This window comes from Choristoneura fumiferana, chromosome 12, assembly GCF_025370935.1.
Source record: "Choristoneura fumiferana chromosome 12, NRCan_CFum_1, whole genome shotgun sequence".
In the NCBI taxonomy this organism is placed as follows: Eukaryota; Metazoa; Arthropoda; class Insecta; order Lepidoptera; family Tortricidae; genus Choristoneura; species Choristoneura fumiferana.
Genome location: NC_133483.1, coordinates 786586 through 809014, shown reverse-complemented (window position 1 = coordinate 809014; position 22429 = coordinate 786586). Strand labels below are relative to the sequence as shown.

The window sequence follows — 22429 nt, the reverse complement described above, 5'->3', positions numbered from 1 at the left end:
ATTTACTTAGTATTATAAGTTCTCGAGGTAATTTATGGGTGGTTGAAATAAAAAAAAATACTTTGACCGAATAAAAACGAACGCTGGTCTTTCCTTTCTGTTAGACTAAAAAAAATATAATGTAGATAAATGGACCCTTGTCTATTTGTAATGTAAACTTTTAGTTATGGAAAAATTTGGATTTTCGTTTTCGAAGTAAGTAAATACTCTATCGTAACAGGGATAATTGAATTTTAATTTAGTTAAGTAATGGATATCAAGTTCTAGGGCCAAAGGCATAAATAAGATCGGTTAATACCTATTTAATTCGAGTCAAGTGAAAGGAAAATAAAAAAAAACAGGAAAAATTATAAAAAATTTAATTAGGCATTTAGTCCAAGTATTGTCGGAAACTAATAATGTCTGTAGTAAAGCTAACAAGATTAGGTAAGTACCTACAATTAATATGCGTTACCAGAGGATTGTTGGCGACAACTGGTTCCTAAATATTTCATTAAATATTCCCTCGGTTGTTCAAACATCGCTTTTATAGAAATACATAGAAACCAGTAGGTACATCAATCGGCTACGAAATTGTACATTAAAAAGAACTTTAGGCTATTATCATAAACGACTGCCCAAAGAAAGGTGTGTATTTTGCATCTTGCAGAAGCAACAGGGTTACATTTTTGAGTTTTAAGCGAGTACGGTAAAATTTATTTACAAATAATCACATTACTTAATCATAAGTAAAAGATTTATCATAATTGATCGCTTGAAGCTCAAAATCGAATTAAAAAGGTATAATTAAAAAACATACATTAAGCAAGAAAAACAAGTGTAATAAAAATCAAAGGTCAAAAAAGTTCACTATTCGCTGACTGAGATGTGAATGTATAAACAAAAAACTTATTATAATCCTAGTGTATATACAACAAGAACAATCTCGTGCAGTATCAGCAACGGAAAAGCATAAAGTGGTGAATCCCTAATGTGTTTGTAAAGACTGGTGAACGAATTACACACACAATAAATCTTAACTTAAAATGTTAAAAGGTTTAATTTCTATAAACGCAGCGTGTTAAAGTTAAATACTACAAGCTCCTCTGCGACTTCGCCACAAGACCGTCATCTGTAACAAAATGTTTATAATTAATTCAAATAACGTAAAAGTCCATCAAATTCTTAGGGGCTGTTTCACCATCCATTGATTAGTGTTAACTGGCCGTTAGGTGTGATGCCGTCTCTATTTGTTTTGTTCGAATAGACGGAGAAGGCATCACATTTAACCATCGGTTAACGCTAATCAATGGATGGTAAAACAGCCCCTTAGCCTAGATTAATACTAAACTAACTACTAAACCAAAGCGATCGGTTGCCACTAAGCAAAAAGTTTTTTTTTATTCGACTGGATGGAAAACGAGCAAGTGGGTCTCCTGATGGTAAGAGATCACCACCGCCCATAAACTCTGCAACACCAGGGGTATTGCAGACGCGTTGCCAACCTAGAGGCCTAAGATGGGATACCTCACGTGCCAGTAATTTTGCCGGTTGGCTTACTCTCCACGCCGAAACACAACAGTGCAAGCTTCACGGCCGGATTAGCGAGCAAGATGGTGGTAGCAATCCGGGCGGACCTCGCACAAGGTCCAACCACCTGCAATTTAATGTAGAATAACAGCCATGACAACTTAACAGATGCGTGAGTGACTACTTTACGTCGTCGGTTGTTCCCCAACTCAATAACGGATTCAGTCCTAGATAGATGCAAGAGATTTTTCGTTGAAACGGAAACTCCGACTTGACGTCGGAACTCGACGAAACCGCCGTTGGTCGAGCTCGGGTTTTATAGAATAGTGGTGTCTTCATAGTGGCCCTAGTGCCGTAATAAAGGCGCTACAGTCGTCTAGTAAAAATAAATGCGCGATTTCCTAGAGTGGTAGTTGAAACGGGTGACACTCTTCCCGGCCCGGATAATACCGACCCTGATTTTCGTGTACTCGCCCATAGAAGCTCCTGTCAGTTTCTATGGGCGTGTACAAAAAAAACAGGGTCGGTATTTCCATGTCGGTGTTATCCGGGCCGGGAAAGAGTGTCACCCGTTGAAACCGTTGTCCACATAGGCATTCTCGTTAGATGTCCACATGGGTCTCGTCGACATATGTTCACGGCGGATGCAGGTCGCTTCCAATCGAAGCAACTAGAGGTTTATGGGGGAGGCCTATGTCCAACAGTGGACGTCCTACAGCTGGTATGATGATGACATTGATGACTCACCCACGCCGGTCAGCGCGTCCGCTGCGCGCCGCTCGCCAGGAGCGGAGGCAGCCGCGCGGCCAGCCGTGCCGCCGGGCGGCGTCGCGCGACGCCGGCGGCGGCCGCACCGGGCCGCCGGGCCTGCTGCCGTGGCCAGGTCACACCTGCCTGTGACAACAACTTTACAGACAGGGCCGTCTTAAACCCTCGTATGCAGGAACAAAGTACTGCATTCTAGTCTCATCTGTTTTAATAAGCACAAATGCTGCTGATCTAAACAAAAAAAAACAAAAGATAGCCTCTTTGACACGAAGCCGCGTCTTAAGCAAACCAGGGGTTAAGCCATGCGAGGGCCCTAGGGCACACAAGAACATGGGGCCCTTTCGGAAAGTAAAGTAAAAAAAAAATACCAGAGGATTGGTTTAGTTTGACTGAACACCCCTGTTATGTTTTAATTTAATAGTCCTGTGGTTGACAAAATTAAATGTTTCCATACGTCGATCTAGTTTTCGAAGTGGAAATAACTTAAGAACTGTTCAAATTAACCTAATAACTTGTTTAATATTCCGGAATTAAAAGACACGTGTATAGGAAGACCATGGTCTTGCCGCTACCAGCAAAGGCGTCTTAGTACACCTTGGGCAGCAAGCACCAACGAATTTGGGGCCACTTTGAAACGTAAAAAGAGTATTCGATACCAAAAACAAGTTTTCGCCGTGTACTTAAATACACGCCACGTCGCTACGACATCATACTTTTGGGGACTCGCTAGGGCCCTGTCTGTACCCTTATGTTTTGAGAAAGACGGTACTTCAAAAAGGGAAAAGGTCGGGGCCCAGTGGGTAGTAGTTCCCACGTGGGCGTGCTGCGGATTGGGAACTTTACACACATAATTGAATTGCTTCGCAGGTTTGTGCAGATTTCCTCGCGATGTTTTTCTTCACTGTGAAGCTCGTCGTAAAGTAATTTCGCACATAAATTCCGAAAAACTCAGAGGTGCGAGCCCGGGCTCGAACCCACAACCCTCTGAGAGGCAATAGGTAAAATCACTAGGCCACCACGGCTTACAAAGCATTAGATGTTATTAGACTTATGCTTTGAGAAAAAGGGCCCAGGCCAGAAGTAATAGTGAGGTTAGAAAACCATAAGACACTTACCACACCGCAGCAGGCCACGGAATCAGCAGGTACCCTGGCTCACTGTAACAAGAAAAACATAATTAAATAACTTATAACACAAAGAAAACCGTCGAATCTTCAACGGGAACAGAACTTGCAAAGTAACACCACGTGTTTTCAAACGTGCGTTCACAAGATGGCGGCTTGAACAAAATGGCGGAGTATGATGTTTACTTACGTCCCGCTCCGTACCCGAGTGCGCCGAGTGCGCGGGCGCCGACCGTTTTATAGCTTGTTATGGTGAGTTGAAAAGTAGAAGGTTGTAACTGAAAAAAATAGCAAATTAAGTAATAGGTACATATTTGCACTCTAGTTTAGATTATAAAACCTAAGTTAAGACTGTTTGACACAGCTAAACTTATTGAAAGTGTTTGTTAGTATGTAGGGATGGTTCTCTGAAGCTACTGAAACGTGGTTAAAAATGGTTTTACATAGAAACCTAGAAAACCGATATTTACCACGACCTTTACGGTGAAGGAATGACAAAATGATTTATTTCAGATTACATAAAATTAAAATAACATACATAAGAAATTCAATTAAATTAAAATCAAAATTATTACTACAATCAAAATAAAATTAATATTTAACTTGTTTTACATATTTCTATATTATTAAAAGTAAAGGTTCGAATATGAATCAAACAAAATGCATCATTTTCAAATACCTACCTATTTCCAAATCAGTTGTTTTGTATCATTAAAAATAAAGAAGGAAAGTATGAAGGAAAAAAAATTGTGACCTTAATACTACTGTTATAATGGTTTAACTTGCCTACGTTTCGTATCTACTTTCATTTACACACAATATATACCTACAAAAAAATAACAAAGAAAAATCAAACTAAAATAATAACCATACAATTGTTATGGAATTGCACTTACAACATTATTGCAGTAGGTGCATTCTTATCATAATGGTAAACAAAGTACTGCAAGCTACATGCGCCTCTAGTAAAAATCGAAACACGACTATTCACAAACATTAAATAATTTTTAAGTATAATATACGGGTCCATATTAGCTCGCAGTCTTATTGAAAGTCTGAATACTTATAATATATAAGATTTTATATTGTACGTCCGAAATGGACAAACTGTTGAAAATTATAACCTTTTGTAAACACCCTATTATGTACACAGTTATAACAATAAAGTTTATTTCTATTTCTTTTTCTATTTCTAATATTTGTCAGAATGATCGTTTGTCATAACTCTTTTTTCTCTGAATTTATTAATTGTTATAAAACAAACCTAACCTAACCTATAGTTTTCTATAGAATGAACATTTAAAAATTTTTTTTTTTAATTTCAGAAAAAGGTTTCAGTGGGAAAAAATCACGACAAACGATGATTCGATGATAAGACTATGTGAACTTTGGTGCTCCCAAAGATTTACACAACAACAACAACAAGATTTTATCACAACAGAAAGAATGTGAAATTAAATCTCGGTTCAGCGATTAAGCGTATAAACTTGTGGGATGTCAGGCCCGGATTTTAATCGGATGTTCCAGTGGCAGAACATTTTATATGAAGTTATCCACACTTGCCCGACACGACTTTCTATAGAAATGACCGACATCCGACACGCAACGGATCCGACACCCGACAAGTGGGAACGGGGGTAGGGTAACAGACAGACATACAGACAGATTGATGGGTAGACAGTGTGAGTTATTTTAGGATAATAAGAAAGTAACGATTAGGCGGGTTATAATCAAAACAATGGAAAACATATACTTATAAGCAAAACAAAAAAGGGAGTTTAGTTATTTGATTATTTTTTGTTAAAAAAACTTTTTTAACTCTGTGACTCGTTAGTAGAAAAGTTACTAGGTCTTTTCAATGCCCTCTTAAACGTATTACTAGTTACATTTGTGTAAAGTGTTTTATTTTCAATTTAAGATGCACTTAACTGTACCTTTATTTCTATGTCCAGTCTTCATCAATTGGCGACAAATGTAAATCTACCCTCAAAACAGACTTTTTGATAAAGAGTATTGTAAACACGTATCGAATTAAATTCAGTTAAGTTCACTTTAACACTAAAGTTGCGTTTTAGATACTTAGTGATTGGTCACCCATTTAATCTATGTTATAAAAAAGAAAATGTTTTTTTCAGATGAGTATGTACCAAATTTCAAAACTTAGAAGCAACTGTGCTGCAACAAATGTGGCAGAAAGTATTTTTTTCAAAACAATAATTATATTACAAATTTAAATCAAAATATATTAGAAATGTATAGAATTGGATAAACAATAAAAATTACAAGGGGTTAAGTATTATGTGTCTACATTTTACAGGGATATAGGTAGTAGGTAATAAATAACTAACGTGACCATTTATTTTTTGATTCAGAACGGGACATTAGTTTATTCAGGTCAATTAACAGGTACCTAGTCAATGAGAAAAAAACACTTTTAAAGGTCATTTATTTAGAAAAAGTTAACTGTTATTACAAATAAAAAAAAATATTCAAAATGTATAGTTATATTTATCAGAGGCAGAGGAACAAATTTGTTTTAACACAGCTGGACTGATGATGCTTTTAAGTAAGAATGAAACTCTTGGCACGTTTTTTTTTATGTTCACCTTTAGAACTGAATTTTTGCGCGATTTTTGAAAACGGGACAATTTCGCGTCCCGGTTTTCATTTTGGGGACACCGGGACTCGTAATCAAAAAAAGGGACAGTCCCGTTCAAAACGGGACGTCTGGTCACGTTAGTAATAACTATGTAATACTTTTACGCATACCACCCTCATGATGGTGAGTGGTTGCTGTTGCACATGAACACCTGCAATTCTTTACGGATATGCATGATGTTGCCGACTCATCCACTCATGTCAGCAAAAACCTTGAATTCAAATTCTTACACAAACCTTTTTTTATTTGTTTTCTACTTGGCATCAACATTAATTACACAACTACCAATGTAGCACACAGAGTTTAAGATAAATCTACAGCAGCACCATTTCTCCAATAGAACACCACCCCCCATAAATTGTGGCCATCTTGCCAATTTAATAATACTGTCTTTGCCAAGCAACCCCCTCACCCACCAGGAAAAGTTGCATAAAACAGATAATTTTAGGGGGGAGGGCTAGTGGGCGGGGCGAGGCCACGCCCTGTCGAGGTAGGCGGGTCCCGCTTGTTATTTGTTTTAAGAGCATTTCTTTTACTTAACAAACTAGATTGCTGGTGAAATAGTAGGATTTCGGATACCTAACTATTTTTACTAAAAGGAAATTAACGCTATCCCGCTGCTGGTTCTGACTTAAAACAAAATAACAGCTCAAACTGAGAAAAGAATCCTGTTTTGTCATTTAAGATACTTTTTGAGCGGCTCAAAGTTTTATACAAGGTGTTAATATTATAAATAAATAAATAATAAATATCACGGGACAATTCACACCAATTGACCTAGTCCCAAAGTAAGCTTAGCAAAGCTTGTGTTATGGGTACTAAGCAACGGATAAATATAATTATATAGATAGATACATACTTAAATACATATTAAACACCCAAGACCCGAGAACAAACATACGTATTTTTCATACAAATATCTGCCCCGACGCGGGAATCGAACCCGGGACCTCAAGCTTCGTAGTCAGGTTCTCTAACCACTAGGCCATCTGGTCGTCAAAACAATTATAATAAATAACTAGAGGCTGACCAGGAATAGAAAAAACCTGACGCGAGGGCAGCACTTCTACGTTTTATATTGCAACATTCTTTACACTTACTATACGATACCTATCAGTCTTCCGATTTCGATCTACTAAACAATCATCACTCAAGTATCAAGCAACGTCCGTATAGCCTAATTTTGTATTTGAAATAATTACGTATGTTAGGAAAAATATATGTGATTTTCCCACAAACGCCGCTAAGCCAAAGGCTACTAGACACAAAGGGAAGCTTAAAGCTCCATCTTACAGACTGGCTAAAACTCTGAAAAAAAAAAGATTTAGTAACAGTAACAAAAAAAAATGTTGCTTGTAACTTAACTTGAGTGACTACAAAACTAAGGCCTACTAGTAGCTAAAAGTTAGGTTATGTTTTACAAAATCAGTTTTGCAATATTAGGCATTAGGTATTTTGGTTCCTAATTACTAAGTTTTGGCTAAACGTCAAGTAGCCAAACTAGTTCAGCTATCCTTTTTTTTTTCAGTGAACCAAAAAAAAATTTCTGGGAAAAAACATACGCTTTAAGTCCAAAAAATATAATTGATCTAACAGATACTAAATTGCGTAAATTGCAAATAGGCGTACATATTATAAAATTAATGATTATAATCGTGGACAGCTTAGGGATATTTGGAAATGAATCCGATCCTCATAGGCGACCACTTGAGTAAGTAGCGAATCTACCGTGCAGCTGTGTTAAAAAATATAGTTGTGCTAAGTACTTGTAATCTAAACAACATTGTAAATCTGTTAAAAAAATATATGGTACCTCGTTGAGTTTCTTGCCGGATTTTTCTCAACAGAGGTTTTTCCGAACCGATGGTAGATTTTTTTTATATTCATAAGTGCTTGTTATAGCCTACATTGAATAAAGGTATTTTGACTTTGACTTCGTTTTTTTTAGCATTAGAAAGAAGGTAAGCGATCTAGAGGTGTCTTTTTATTGAAAAACACCTTTGAAAAATAAGTCACAGCAAATATGTAACAATTAGCAAGGAAAGGAAAGGACATATATTATGATTATTTACATTATTTTGGTATCATAATTTCTAGTTAATTAAAATTTACGGCAAAAATACTCTTTTGCCATTTTATCATGGCAAGTTTGTTTTTTGAAGCTCCCAAAAAACACAAAAAGCTCTAGAATGTTTTTAATAGAATAAGAGATTTAAAAAGTAAAACAAAACAACCCTCCGTACGAAGCGGACCTCAAAATGCTAATTCGCCAACAACTAAACATTTTTTCGCTACAATTTGTAACAAAATGGGGATACACTTGCGTCCAATGTAAATGGAAAAACATTCTTTTACTGCTGTTAATTTGTATTTAGATTTTTTTAAATAAATAAAAAGCTAGTTGTAAAAAGCTGTAAGAACAAAGAGAAAAAGTCCCTTTAAACCTTAATCAACCTACTTACATACTTATTTTTTTGCATTCAAAACTTGATAAAAATCCTGCAACATTTATAGTGTACTGAATTCAAGCCTCGCTGGATTCTTATAGAGCTAACAAAAATAACGTAAAAAAAAGAAATACAAAAAGATGATCTAAAACTATGTATCATAATATGATACAATACCAGGAAGAGGGTTAAGTACGAAGTAATTTCGCTCAAACTTTATATCACTACACAGGATTTAGGTATTACTCCGAACTAATTTAAAAATATTGACAAATGAAGATCAATGAGATACAAAACTTGTCGTCATTTGTGTGCTCAACATTGAATGCAAGTACACACGTCATGTATCTTTAAGTATATATTTACCTTTACTAGATGTACTTTCATCGTTCGCCTAGCATCCATAGAACAAAATTTTGCTAACTGATGTGTCGTTTTTGGATAAAATCAAACTTGATTTCTAACATAGACAATGTATCACTGTGGCGTTCTGTTCACGATACCACTTATATTTATAATTCTTGTATTTTTAAAGTCCCCTCTGGGTCCAATCGCGACAATTCAAACTCAATATAAAACAGTCGGCAACCATGTTTTATTCATGCGCGGAATAGAATAGAAAAAATAACTCAAACGTCCGCGAATTATTCTACCGAGCCGAGGTCAAACTGTGTTTTTAATGGCAAACAAAACACGTGAAACACTACCACTTCGGACTCCGGTAAAAATGGACAAAACGTAGCATGTTTCTTTAGAAATGAAAACTTAAAATTTTAGGTATGCATCGTGAGCAAAGGTGACAGCATTGTTAGGAATTAGTATGGCAAATACTAGGGCCATTTCATGAATGGACAAAGTAAATGAAAAAAAAAAAACATCGAATAGTTTTCGGTACCTATACTTCGTTTTTTTAGCATTAGAAAAAAGGTAAGCGATCTTGACGTGGCTCTTTATTGAAAAACATTTTTGAAAAATAAGTACAGCAAATACATCCAATATTTACATTAGTTTACATTATTTTGGTATCATAACTAATAGTTACTGTTTTTTTAAAAACGTTTTTCAGTGAAAAGACTCGTCAAGATTGTTTACCTACCCTTTTTCTAATGCTAAAAAAAACGAAGTATAATATGAAAATCGACGTAAGAAGTTTCGACTAAATAATGAATTACTCTTATAGAATCGACAAATCACACAAGTTGAAATCTACGTCACAATTAATTTATTTACGGGCAAAAATATATTTACGTGGCGTTACAGTTTCGACACCAATGCACGGCAAACTAAATCTCCAATTTAATTAATACTAAACAGCTCACGAATATACGGCGACAGTTGAGATCCTCCCACGCAATAACTCGCTAAGTTAGTTATTTCTTCCTAACGTGTTTTTTCTGCGTGTCGAATATGTGTAAATCACACTCTCTCTCTCTCTCGCTCTCTCTCTCTCTCTCTCTCTCTCTCTCTCTCTCTCTCTCTCTCTCTCTCTGTGTCTCTCTCTGTCTCTCTCTCTAAAGTCACATTAGTCAGCACAATCAATTAAGAAAAGACTGAAAAATCTGTGTGTGTTCGGTCTATGTGGACTAGGCTGTATACCGCTGGCAAGTGGTAAAACTGACCACCTGGCAGGTTATATTGACTTTATTATGTATAATGATAGTATTTTTATATTGTGTGATTCTAGAATTAGACTTTAAAGACGATTGTCAGTGGCATACGTGCCGGAGCGCAGATTGCTCCCGACGGCCTGAGGGGCTGGATCTATCTTTGTAAAGTATTATTATAACAGGAATAAAACAAGATACTGAAAAAATATCCTTTTTCGAAAATACAAACTGAGACATGGATGCACAGAAAAACCAGAAAATGAGACCAGCGCTGGGAATCGAACCCAGGTCCTCAGCAATCCGTGCTGCGTGCTATAACCCCTACACCACCGCTGGACAGGAATCTAGACACGAATTTTTCCTATGCATACATATCTCAGGTTGCTTATTTCTACTACGCTACTTATGCAGCAGCACTCACTGGTTTCACGGGATACCCGTAAAAGTAACAAATTTGGAGTTGAAATAAAAAATACAAAAAGACTCCAAAAACACAATCATAATATCCTTTTTATTTAATTAAGTTTAAAGCCACGCGCGTTGATTCCATGTACCTAGCTCATACTTAGCTACAGTCCCCACAGTACCTAATAAAATAATCACACACCACACACCACGTATATTTTGCTTAGGAGAGCTAACACTGGACATTTATACCTACAAATTTGTACGGAAACCTCGGTGCGCGACTCCGACTCGCACATGGTCGGTTTTTTGTAAGTCTCCTCTATGGAGACGGAACTTGTCTTTACTACCTTATTTTGTCTATACCTAATTTTGTCCGCGCATGTACGAAATAAATTTAGTCAACAAAAAGGAAGTTCTCTGGGAACGGAAAAAGGACAATCTCCACCCAGCTCCTGTTTTTTGTTTCTCCGACATATTTTATGTACTAAGTGGGTATTTGAATAAAAATGTGGTTACGACGCGACCGTTAAAAGTACAAAGAATGTTTAGATTTATGCGTTGCACGCTGTTTTATCTCTGTGCTTTATTGTCTTTTGTTTAGTGCTTGTGGAGAGGGATGTTCATGTGGGAAGAAACCAGGAGATTTGTGGTTGATTAGGGAGAAGCCTTTGGGTCTGAGGTAGTTTGGTGAGATAATTATTAGTTACTTAATTAAACGGTTCATTCAACCCAGGATTATAATCCACGAACGCTCGGACTAGTTACCACAACGAATGGTCGAAACCAGTTGGACTGCTCCTGGATTATAATTGTGTGTTGAACCATTTGATTTAGTATTCCATTTCGATGAAATTTGGTATGTACGGGTTTTTGGCGATGATAAATCGATCTAGCTTGATCTTATCTCTGGGAAATCACTCAAGTATTAATAATGAGTTTTGACCTCAACTCTGGTAGCACTACCTACATATACTAAGGGTTGGTTTTTTACAGCACACGTTCACTCATATCAAAAATTGTCTACAAAAAGTTTTTCTGGGATTACATACGTCAAACAGATACAAAATTCGAATTATTTCGAATCCAGTGTCTAGAAGGAATAAATATTTGTCTATCACGTATAATATAACATTACCTAATGATTATATCATGGACAGGGACATTTGGAAAATAATGTATGAATGTACAAAAGAAAAGAAATAAAACACAATTGACAAACTTTAATAATCCAGATCCGCATTGGCGGTCCCTACTGGCTTCAAATAACGTACCTATCTACAATTATTAAAATGTTTTGTTAAGTACTTTGAATATAAACAATTAAATTACTTGTAGATTGGTTTTAGAAAAAAAAGATAAAATCAGTCCCTGTCCCAATAGATGGCATCTTTAATATGTCATTAGCAAAAGAGATGACAGCAGGGTGCCGTCTATTGGGGATTAAAGTGTCGAACACTCGGACGTTTACCTTATTTTAAGTTTGACGTCAAATTCGTGTTCTTTGTGTTTAAAACTATCACACAAGTGCAAAATACCTGTGAATGAAGTCTTTCATCATCACAGCCTATTTACGTCCCACTGCTGGGCACAAGCCTCCTCTCAGAATGAGAGGGCTTGGGCAGTAGTTCCCACGCGGGCCCAGTGTGGATTGGGAACTTCACATACCATTGAACTACTTTACAGGTGTGTGCAGGTTTCCTTACCATGTTTTCCTTCACCGTAAAACGTGGTAAATTTCAAATGTAATTTCGCAAAATAGAGGTGCGGGACGGGATTTGAACCCACAAACCTCTGCTTGGAAGCGATAGGTCAACCACTAGGCCACCACGGATTCTAATGAAGTCTTTATTTAGGACGAAATACTTTTTGTTGTGACATGAGAACTTTTGATCTTGGCACATCAATACTCGATCAGCTGACTTAGCCTGCGCGAGCGCACGTTAACCTGTTATCGGGTCGTGATCTACCGATCGATGCCCTGTAATCGCACCACTGTGCAAACAGTCGCTCGCGCACGATTGTTAACCCACTGTGCTTGGTATACAGGATGCTTTCAAAATTCACCAACGTTGGAGAGTTATAATTGAAAGAATAATATAATAAATGCGAAAGTTTGTCTTTTTATTTGTTTGTTTGTTTGTTACTTACATACATACATACATACATATAATCACGCCTCTTTCCCGTAGGGGTAGGCAGAGACCACTTCTTTTTCTTTCCACTTGCTACGATCCTTACATACTTGTTTCGCTTCGTCCACTTTCATTATTCCCTTCATACATGCTCTTCGGTTTAGGGTACTCTTGACCTGGCCTTTTTTCAAGACGTCCCTGATTTGGTCTCGAAACGTCCGCCTAGGTCTACCCCTTCCAACACTTTCATTCACACTCGCCTCATACACTTTTTTCGTCAATCGTTCTTCATTCATTCTCTCGACATGGCCAAACCATCTCAGCATACCTTTCTCAATTTTTGTCACTACATCTTCTTTCAGACCACAATGTTTCCTTACTTACCAATGTTTCCTTGTTTGTTACTTCATCACGTCTAAACCGTTGAACCTTGAAGCGATTTAGATTAAATTCGGTAAACAGATAGTTTGAGTTCCGGGCCTTCCCCCTACATAAATAGGATAGCGGCGGACATAGGATAGTTTTTATCCCGGAAAATTGCTGGTTCCCGCTAAATAGCGTTAAACGAATTCTACGCGGAGGGATTCTCGGACAACAGCTAGTAAATAAATTAATGAATTTGTTTTCTCATCAGCCTGTACAGTAATCACCGTGAGAGCGCGCCGGCGTGCGCGGGCGCCGATCCAACGCCTCGAGCAACCGCGCATTACGCCCAGCTCTCGCCACCACTAAACACTGGGCATTCGTAGCTTCTTCATTGAATCATCTTTGTATATCCCAACTTCATCGTCATCATCATCATCATCAGCCGGAAGATGTCCAGTGCTGAACAAAGGCCTCCCCCTTAGAACGCCACCATGTATTATCATGGTTGGTTATCACCAGGGCTTGTTAACGTTACCAAATTCACACTATAAGTAACGTTACATAACGGTAAAATCATTAAAATACCCAGTACCGGTTTACCCAATTAACGTTAATTTTACCGGTAATTTTAACGTCTTTCGGTTTAGCCGGTGTGTAAGATGAAACTTTAAGCTAAGTAAAATCATAATGTAGATTATGCAGACATATTATGTGTAATTGATTCCACGAGTACGGTTCCCAGGAAGGTTACCGGTGGCTCACTGGAATGTCCAGGAATGTTGCGGAATGTGCACGTTGAGGTTTTATGTCCATTGACGTACGTTAGTGGAAACAACGTGGAATACTCGTAGGCCTCAGCCTAGCAGTGGAACATAACAGGCTAATAAAAAAAACATACCTTCTACGGCAAAAACATATAGAATCGCTTTGTTGTCCGTAGTCAACAGGATGAAAAGATATTAAAAAAATGTTTACTTACATACAAATTGCACTAAACTTGATATATTTTTATGGTAATACTTAGAACAATTTATTATCCTACTCATAAAATATTATTAATGCTAAAGTTCGCATTCGTTCACGCTGAAAAAAAAAAATGAATTTGGATGAAATTTTTTATGGAGAAATTTGATAACACAAACTACTTCAGTACTTACCGGTATTCAATTCTGAAATTTCAATCGCTAAATTTAGGTACAGTCGCGGAATGAAAGGGTATGTTTTTGCGTGCTCAGTATAACTGCTTTATCGACCGAGTATGACATATTCCGTCATAATGTCATTCAAAAAGGTAACATGTGCTTGCGACGTGTAAACGAATTTATTTGGAAACTGGTCAACCTTTTCATTCCGCCACTGTACATTAAATTTGTGGAATGTTTGTTTTCAAGCAAGGTCACCGAAGGCGCCACGATGTAATTTTTGGGAAAAAGGAAAAAGGGAAAAGGATAGTAACTTATAATCAAAAGCACTTTACATAACAATCCAACACGATTTACGCGAGTGGCCAAAGGAGCTGTTCCAAAGTGATTCTAGCGTTTGTTAGTCGCAAGAACTAACATATTTTCACCTCCCCCTTTGATTTCATATAAAGGTGTTATTACACGAGTTTCCCCTTGTAATCCAAGAGCTGGTACACATTTTTAAGGAGGTATTTGAAGTAACACAGATTTGTACAATGCTTTCTATGTTATTTCTTAATCAAATAACATTAACTTGACTGAGGAAAGTGGGGCTAAGCAAACGATTTTTTTGATTTTTAAAGATTTTTTTTGGCGAAAAATGTTTTTGAATCAGGTTACATTTCTGAGGAGTAAAAATGTACAGCCCGATAACTTTATTAAGCCTTCAATCTATCCAGATGTTTTTTCTGTGTATCGAATATGTGCAAATAAATGATTTTCTCTATCAGATCTTTTTAAAATCATATTTTCAAAGTCAAAATATTTATTGTGTGTTACAGGTGAATTAAACAGGTGTTATGACTTTCATCTACGTTTCACTGGAAAAATTCAATAAGACACACAATTTATCTAATGTGATTTTTGTAATCTAGGTTAATTTCATTGTTATTTGATTTAATGTATAATTTAATTTTTTATTGTTATTTTATGTTAGATTATTGTTTGAGATATGTATTATGAAATGAAATATAAGACAATATAATAAATAAATGATTAAACATATTTATCTAATTGATAATAAATATACTAAAACAACCAGCTCATTTTGGTGGGACACAATTTGACGCTAGCATTTTAATCTGAGCAACTAATGCCAGACCTAATGGTTAACATGCGCAAACCCACGTAATATAGGTTAGTATGTAATTTCGTAAAAGATGTACTGTATAAGTTTTTACCTGCAACAAACACCTATTTTAAAAAGCCAGCCAGCTCTTGGAGTATCGAGGCCTACAATAACTCATACCTACATGTGGCTCGTTAGCGTCGTGCGACGATAGCGTGTGAAACGTCGACTTTTTCTGCTTGAAGTAAGTCATTACGCCATAGGCGAGGAGCTAGTTAAAAAGTGGTAGCGTTTAGGACAGGTTTTTGGATTACCTCGACCTATATGCCACTCTCTTCTCTTAGAATGAGAGGGCTTGGTCCGTAGTGCTCACGCGGTCTCATTACGCATGGAGAACTACACGCACAATAACTGAAGCAACTCAAAAAAGTTGAAAACCCCTGACATTGTCATCTCAAAAACAAAAGAATATTTTACCATAACCTATACCAACAAAAAGTTGGAAAAACCACTACAACTTTTTGTCACTTCAAAGTTCAATATCGCATAAACGGCTAAACAGATTTTGATGAAGCATGCCTAAGAATTATTGCTAGAAAACCTGGTTTTAAATAAAAAACCGCATTCAAATCGGTCCACCCGTTTAAGAGCTACAGTGCCACAGACAGACACACAGACACACATAGCGGTCAAACTTATAACATCCCTCTTTTTGCGTCGTGGGTTAAAAATAGCTAAGAATCTCGGCAACGAAACTCGCTATCACGCAAAAAAAACCGTATTTAAATCGGTCCATTGGTTTGAGAGTTACGATGCCCCAGACAGACAGATTGGCGTCAAACTTAAAACACTCATTTTTGCGTCGGGTGTTAAAACATTCGGTAAAAGTATGTATTGGTGTTTTGGTTATGTGTGCAAAACAAAGCATATTGCAAATAATTTATTGACTCAGGCGTTAATTGCGGAGGTCCATATCAATGTACTAAAAGAATTTCTTTGCTCACCCGCGACCTTATGATAGCTAAGCTTATGCAAAATATGCGTGTTCATGGTTCCTCCACCTCCACACGCGTCCAAGCGTATTGCATACGCGCAATTTTCTTTGCAAGAGTACCTAAAACTATATACTTTTTAGGAACTAGGAACCCTTATAGTTTCGCCATGTCTGTCTGTCTGTCTGTCTGTGTGTCCGCGGCTATGCTCAGATACCGTTTGTACTACAAAGCTGTAATTTTACATATCAGTCACGCCGACAGTGGTGAAATAAAAAACAACAAAAAAAATTTGTAGGGTACCTCCCATAGACGTAAAGTGGGGGTGTTTTTTTTTCGGCTAACCCTATAGTGTGGGGTATTGTTGGATAGGTATTTTAAAACTATTGGGGGTTGCCTTAACGATTTTTTGATTCAGTGATCTGTTTAGATATTCAACTTTAAAGTGCGAATTTTCATTAAAACTCTAGAATCTAAACTGTTAGGTGAGAAAAATTGAAAAAAATCAGGATGGTAGTAAGTATATCAAATTTACAAGGAAAATTATAATGGCTAAGATTGCTTGAGAATAAGTAGTAGATTAAGAGTAAATAGCAGCCTAAGGTATAAATTATAATACGTAAACTTGGAAGATTCCTTACACAATACGAAATCTTTAAAAAAACTACTTGAATTTTTTGTAATATACGGAACCCTATCTTGGGCGTGTCCGACACGCTCTTGGCCGGTTTTTGTATTATACTTTGCACGTAAAGTCCAATCATCATTCACCTCGAATGTATAGGTAAGATAAATGTCCCAGTGCTTGACAGATTTCGCATACAAAAACTGTCATTTGATTGCGATTGCGAGCGCCAGAAACGATAGGCAGTACGGCCTCGTCTTAAAACAAACCCAGTCTAACCCCTTATTCATAAACGACAATCAAACCTATTTTAGTTAAAATGCCGCTAAAATTCGTTTGTCCTTATCTGTCACTTCGACATTTGTATTTGTTAGAAAGGGACAAAGCATTTGTTAGTTAACATAGGCTTGTTAAGTTTTATGAATAAGGGGGTAAGTCTTCTCTTTCTTTCGTTTGTTTCGTGCGCTTAATTGAGCCCCGTAAATTTAACTAAATGCGTTAAAGAACATATCGTTTTACTAATGCACTACAGGTTAAAAATGGTTCCCGCACTGCGTTAACATTACTTAACGGGGGAAGAAAGTAAACGCTAAAGTTACACATGTTTTTATTTACTGCTTTATAAAATACAGTCCAGTAAATAAGACTAAGGGGATTCACCACCCATTGATAATTTTAAGTGACGGATAAATGTAATGCCGTCTCCGTCTATTCGAACAAAACAAACAGAGACGGCATCACATTTTAATCAATGGATGATGAAACAGGGGTCGTTAAGTCTTATTTAATCAAAGTATGGGTTCGAACCTGGGTCTGAGTTGGAAAAATGGGACAGTTGACACCAATGAAGGTTTATGCGACAGGCTAATTGACAATTTTGACATTTGTGTCACGTTTGTCATTGGTTATATGACTAAATGAGACAATTGCATGCAAGACTGTAACGTCAAACAGACTTCTTCTTCTTTCAAAATATGGCTTTTCTGTCCTAATTTATAGGACAATTTCGATTGGTTTTTTGGAGTCTTTTTGTATTTTTTATTTCAACTCCAAATTTGTTACTTTTACGGGTATCCCGTGAAACCATATCGAAAATACAAACTGAGACATGGATGCACAGAAAAACCAGAAAAAGAGACCAGCCAACACACACAGACAGAGACAGAGGACAATTTCGCCAGTGTCAAAGTAAATTCTCTTTGAGAGGCACGTTGTACGGTGGTTGTAGTTTTTGCAGCTCGATAGTAAAATTCCAGAAACCACGTGGAGACAATTTGCGCATTAAAAAATGTCAGACACGAGAGCAATATAGAATTTTGTGATCACTGTTCACAAGGTTAATCGCCGCATAAAACACTATCAAAATTATACTTCAACTAGCCAAAGAAACAGAAATAGCAAAATTAGATATTGTCTACATCCGCCATGTTCGAATGCTACAAATCGAATGGTCAAACAGACTTCTCTTCTTCGGAAGGTTGCACTTGTGTGCGTGCAACTGTATATGGCACTTCAAGGCGTAGTTTAACCGGCCTTGTATTGTTCAGGAAACTGTCTTTACTTTTTATTCGGCCTTAATTAAGTAAATGTAAATACATATTTTCTTAGCACGTGATATAAATACAGCTTAACATGCACATTAATCAGAGTTGTCACAAACCAGTGTTTTGCATTACTTACTACGTTAGCTTTAGTTTAGTGTAAGTACCTAACCTTCTGTATTTCACTGGCTGGGCACGAGATTCTAAACGATTTCGTGTTTTTAGGGTTCCGGAGCCAAAATGGCAAAAACGGAACCCTTATAGTTTCACCATGTCTGTCTGTCTGTCCGTCCGCGGCTTTGCTTAGGGACTGCTGAAAAGCTGTAATTTTGCACGGTTATATATGTAAATTATGCCAAAAAATGGTACAACTAAAAACTAAAAAAAATTTTTTTTTAGAGTACCTCCCATAGACGTAAAGTTGGGGTGTTTTTTTTTCTCATCCAACCCTTACAGTGTGGGGTATCGTTGGATAGGTCTTTTTTCGATTCAGTGATTTGTTTGCGAAATATTCAACTTTAAAGTGCAAATTTTCATTAAAATCGAGTCCTCCCCCCCCCTCTAAAATCTAAAGCGGTGGGTGGAAAAATTTGAAAAATTCAGGATGGTAGTAAGTACCTATATCAAACTTTCAAGGAAAACTATAACGGCTAAGTTTGTTTGAGAATTATTAGTAGTTTATGAGTAAATAGCAGTCTAAGGTATAAAATACGAAATCCTTAGAAAAATATTACTTAATTTTTTCGTAATGGGTACGGAACCCTATTTTGGGCGTGTCCGACACGCTCTTGGCCGTTTTTTTGTGTTCTATAATGAATGTGCGCTATAACAAATCAAATGGCGTATTCAGAAACATCTATTAACAGCAATAAATTGTACTTGGTTCATTAAAAAATGCAAGGTTATAAAGTAAGGTTATAAATAAATTTATTTAAACGTGCCACAGGACAACAAAACTAAGTTTTTTAGATCGCCTATATTACTTAGATAAAGGTAAAAAATCTATCAAAAACTGCTAAAACTATCTGATTTCTTGTCTTGCAAATTACTTACTAATTTCTGTTTTAATTTAATTGTACCAGATACAGATGATATAAATTTTGTTTATTTGACGGGAAATGGGCATTAAATCGATTTATATTTTATATTCGGAGACCTTTAAGACTGAGACCTTCTACATGTTTACTGGTGGGACGGGGTTTAAAGGCTTTTTATGCTTACATACAATCCAACCTTTAACCCATTACCATCAACAAATCAGTTCTTCACAGGATAACCATACGTCAAAACCTGGATTTCAACACCACAATCAAAATACACCTAAAAACAACCAAGCACCGCCTAAATAAACCTTATCAGCATGCAATAAGATCCGCGCTCATTTTCGGTGCGAAAATGCAAGTTGGCTTTGAACCCCAGTTGACGTGGCGTCTGATAGAGGGCGCTAGTGCGGAAAATCAGGTGTCAACGGGTTGTGACGTCCAGCTCGATGCATGCGGAAAACGCGTAACGGATTTCCATTTAAATTCGCATTCGAAACGGAATAAGTTCAGTGCACTTGACGTGTGGGTGAAAAATTGGGCAGGTATCATAAAATATATGAACAAAAAAGGGTAGATTATGTATGTAAGTTCTTATATCGCGTAATAAACGACTGGATTAGAAGCCTATTGTCTAACACAATTAGCACCACTTCTTTAAGTTTAAACTCACAAAAAATACTGTGAATATGATCATTGATGAATGACAAAAGCCAAAGTTCTTTAAAAACAAAGTGTTTTCGGGTTTGCCAGATTCGAACTCGCATCCCTTGGCTGTGCGTCGAGTGTGCTACTAACTGAACCACGTCTCCTACGCACGAAATGAAAACGCGCTCGTGGAGATGGTTTAAAAAAAACCTTAAAATTAGTTGTGCCAACGTTTTCTTAAAAACATAGTTTAGTTTAGTTTTAGTATATTTATTCATTCAATACATCATTCACATTATAATTTACTAACATAAATGTCAGTTATAAGAATTTGTATTGAAATCGTCAAAGGTAAGATTAGTAATAATTATAAAAAATAAAATTCTAAGCATGCCATGTGAATGACAACAATTAAAATAAGGCTGGTTCTCCTCAAGAGAAAATAAATGTTTGAAAAGCAAAGTGTCAAATGCCTACAGGTTTTTTTTAAATAATGAGAAATAAAATACACTGTATGTCTGATATATCATGCCTATTAAGGCAGAACCGATAAACTGATTATGATAAAATTGAGTGTAAGAAGTAGCTGGAAAAGAAGCATAAAAAATACATAGCACCAGAGTCATGGTCATGGAACCAGACCGGATCCTTAATGAGAATTTCCACAGGAAAATCCCATCCTAATCCCATAGGAATTTTAATTCAAATACTAAAAAAATAAAAATAAATACCAAATATACTCGTAAATGATTCGAAGAAGCGGTTAAAAACTTGTACATATAGGTAAACCCCCTTGCAAAAAAAACTGGCACCTATGGTTTTTCAGATTTTTAGGCATTGAAAGTAAGCTTTCATGCACATAAAATACAAAAACCATAGGTGCCCGTTTTTTTTTGAAAGGGTGTTTATTATCATCATCATCTCAGCCTATATAATGTCCCAGTGCTGGGCACAGGCCTCTTCTCAGATTGAGAGGGCTTGGGTCGTAGTTCCCACGCAGACCTAGTGCGGACTGGAAACTTCACAAACACCATTGGATTACTTCACAGGTATGTGCAGGTTTTTTCACGATGTTTGCCTTCACCGCGAAGCTCGTGGTAAATTTCAAATGTAATCGCACATTTATTTCGAAAAACTGTGAGCGCGGATTTGAACCCACGATCTTCTGCTTGAGAGGCCATTGGTCAAACCAATAGGCAAGAACAGGTTTTACACAAATAAATAAATAAAAATCTAATAATTAAGGCATCTTGAGGAAAGACTAGTGGACTTTAAATGTGTTGTTGTATATTGTCAAAATTGTCCTCTGCCTCCAGCATATCTAGCGCAAGCGATGTCCATTCCACAATCCATTTAGATATTGCTTCGGTACTTTATTTTCCACATTGTTTACTACTACTTCAACAATACTCCAAATAAGCAATAATCCAAATGGATTAAGAAGGTAATGCAGATTTCATGCAAAAATATTCAAAAGGAGACAGTTACAGGCGCCATGTTTTGTTCCAAGGCGACACGCACGCCGCCTGGCGGCCGCGCACACACGCGCACAAGATGGCCGCTGCAACCCCGCAGCCGCGCGCAAGCCGCCACAAAACTGCATCCCTGGGCACCTCTCACAAACACTTATTTGCATCTGTAAACACTTAACGCGAGTTCACTTGCGAACTGCACTGGACGCACAACACACAGCACGTAGTTAATTGTAACTAGCGCAATTAATGTCCTCTGGACTAATTGACGGAGCTATGTCTCCAACGACAGCGGACCGTCGAATGAAAACCTCCACCATGTTGTTACGGAATTTTATACTCCATCCGTGCCAGCAGAGCCTCCAAGTTTGCCTCCTTCAAATTCGTTATGCATACAGCACCAAGGGCTGTTGAATACCGTTCGCGTTTATTTATGAACACGCAAACTTCTGGCGGCTGTAGCACCGACCAGCCTCCGCCCGGGGCCCACAATGCATGCGATCGCTGAAAAAGCCCTTTTTATGTATTCAACTTCACTCCAGCTCATCTGCAAGTCGTATTATGGATCTAATTAACAAGTTAATATGGACGATGGAGGGCAGCGCGTCTGCGCAGACCGGCCGAGTTCGCATTTCAATTCGGACCGTAACGTTTTTAAGCATCTGGTTTTGATGCACCCTTGCGTCGGGATCAAGTTTGAAAGTCACTGTTTACATCAACCTGACGTCCGCTGGAGCGTATTCGCGATGCGTTCGGCTAAAAGCGTTCGCGATTGCGACTTAGTAATGGTAAGGAGCGTTCAGAAATTCCGCCCCGCCCGTCTCCCCCATCACAAAGTATA

The 22429-nt window shown here is 37.2% G+C and overlaps 1 long non-coding RNA gene across 5 annotated transcripts; it reads right to left on the bottom strand.

The window, feature by feature from the left end:
* Positions 1–343: 343 nt before the first annotated feature.
* Positions 344–21908, bottom strand: LOC141433065 (uncharacterized). Of its 5 annotated transcripts, none has more exons than XR_012451895.1 (5): positions 21605–21908; positions 3592–3679; positions 3393–3434; positions 2257–2508; positions 344–1111 (listed from the first exon to the last, which is right to left on the bottom strand). It is a non-coding gene; the product is annotated as an uncharacterized lncRNA (long non-coding RNA). The 5 variants fall into 5 exon arrangements; XR_012451898.1 differs by having other exon boundaries at positions 801–1111; positions 2257–2415; positions 21605–21903; XR_012451894.1 differs by having other exon boundaries at positions 801–1111; positions 2257–2403; positions 21605–21902.
* Positions 21909–22429: the final 521 nt, after the last annotated feature.